A 2697-nucleotide genomic window follows, 5' to 3' on the forward strand; every position below is an offset into this window, starting at 1 on the left:
GATCTGGACCTCAACCTGATACTTGACCAAATGAACTTAATTGATACCTACAGAACACTCCATTCAACAACCACAGAATGTACTTTCTACTCATCACCACGTACTCTAAGATTTACCACATCCTTGGTCATAAATCAAGCATAAACAAATTTCATGATATTTAAATACTGCCATGCACTTTCCCAGATCACAGTGGAATAAAAATAAATAACACTGACAAAGTTCTCCCAAAACCCACAAGACATGGACATTAAACAGTATGTTGCTAAACAACTCCTGGGTAAACATGGAAATCAAAACAGAGATTAAAATATTCCTGGAAACAAATGAAAATTAAGAAACATCTTACCAAAATCTCTGGGATGCCTTAAAAGCAGTATTAAAGTGTACAATCCAATGGCATGTAGAATATTCACAATTTTGTGCAACTACCACCTCTACCCAATTTCAAAACATTTTCATCACGCCTCCAAAAATCTGTAGCCATTTAACATTTTCATTCCTCCTATTCCCTAGTCAGTCTTTCTGTCTCTATGAATGACCTATTCTGAATATTTCACATAGATGAAATTATATAATATGTGACATTTTGTGACTTTTAGCATAAAACTTTTATTATTTGATACATAATAGTTGTATATATGTATTCAGTACATATGATATTTTGACATATGCATACAATATATTATCATATCAGAGTAATTGAACTATCGATCATCTCAAACATTTATAATTTCACTGTGTTGGAATAATCTAAATATTCTAGCTATTTTGAAATATCTAATGATTTGTAAACTATAGTCACCCTATTGTGCATTCAAGCACTAACACTTATTTCTTCTATCTAGCTATATTATCAGTCTCTGGTAACCACCATTCTACTCTACTTCCATGAGAACAATTATTTTAGCTCCTACATATGCGAAAGAACATGCAATATTTGTCTTTTTGTTTCTGACATTTCATTTAACATAATGTTCTCCAGTTCCATCCATGTTGATGCAAGTGACAGGATAGCATTCTTTTATGGCTGAATAATATTCCATGGTGTATATACAAACTATATTTTCTTTATTCATTCATCTGTTGATGGACACTTAGGTTGATTACTTATCTTGGTTATTGTGAATAGTGCTCTAATAATCTTTACCATTTTGTTTTTGTCCTTTACATTCTTTTGTCTTTTATTCTATTGATATGGTTTACTATGTTAATTTTCATTATATTCTTATGAGGCAGTGTGAGAGCTTCTGACTTATTTAAACCTCAAAATAGAAGATAAATTTTTTTCAGTTGAAAACTTTTTTCTGCTCTTTTTAAGACATTTCTTCTAACAGAACAATGTTTAGTGTTTTCAGTATTCTTATTTATAGGACTGTAATTAAAGATATAACTGAAAAGAGTAAAGAATTATACAAAATGTGTACTAGTAATTAAATACTTTATTGATAAATATGCAAAATATTGTGAACTATAATTAATCTGATTGATATGCCAGGCACTGTTCTGATTACAAAGAATATAGAGATAAACACAATTCAGTCCCTTGGCTTAGAAGTTTAGAGTTAAATGAAAGAAAGAAATATATAAAGAAGAGAAAATAATGTTGGTATAAATGCAAATTTTATTTTTCATTTTAAAAATCACACTTTTAAATAGGCAACTGACTTTACTCATATGTAGTAAGAGAAAACAGTGTAAATTTACATTAAGACCCTTGAGCATCAAGGAGATGTAATTCAAGGGCTTGAGTGAGAATAAATTGTTTTACTTCCTTGAGTGCAGGTGCAACTCAACTGAATAGGACGAGTGAGGAAGAATTGGAGACATTAATCTTTTGTCCTAGTTTCTAAATTCCCATCCACTGTTATATCGCAAATTCTGAATTTTAAATTTGGCTACCCTTTAGCTAGAGAGTAAAAGTAGTTACTTTCTTGGTTGTTTTCTCCATTCCTAATATCAAAAGAACTGATAAAAAATCATCACAGGAGTATGGGATCCACAAAAACTCTTAATTCATTCAAATACCGAGTGTATCTGTAGGATAGTAGGGTAGAATAGCCAGTTATTGAGAAGTGCTTCTCAGTCTACATTTTGCACCCCGATCCACTTTTATGGGAGTGCAGGCCTCCCAGGAACCCCCATGGTAAATTCCAGAATATGCCTTTCAATTTCTGTTGTTCTTTTTGTCTTTCTTTTACTTTTTAAAGGCAAGGACCATGTCTTTTTACTTCTTTATATATATTTTTAGAACCTACTGTAGCATCTTCTATGTCATAATATCCTGAGAATTGGTTGAATAATTGCAGACTTAGTCTGAAAGTCTCACTGCTTAGTCTTTACTTGCTGGTCACTCCACATCTCCCTGAGAGAGGCAGTACACAGTGATTAAGCAATTGGACTCTGGAGTCAGACTAGCTAATTCATATCACATCTGTACTACATTTTTAGTGTGAATCTTTAGCAAGTTAGTTAACTTCTCAATACCTAATTTTCTGGTATAATGGGGATAATAATAGCACTTACTATATAGACTCATTGTGTGGATTAAATATGTGAAAGTGCTTATAACAATGGCAATCACACACATTCGATAAATGTTAACGTCATCATTACTATTACTATTCAGCACGACAGCGTTCTTATTTCTAAGGAGGAGAGAATGATGCCAAACTTACTCCAGAAGTCATTATGAAA

Source organism: Carlito syrichta, unplaced genomic scaffold (assembly GCF_000164805.1).
Source record: "Carlito syrichta isolate Samal-C Ts95f unplaced genomic scaffold, Tarsius_syrichta-2.0.1 Scaffold309186, whole genome shotgun sequence".
NCBI lineage: Eukaryota > Metazoa > Chordata > Mammalia > Primates > Tarsiidae > Carlito > Carlito syrichta.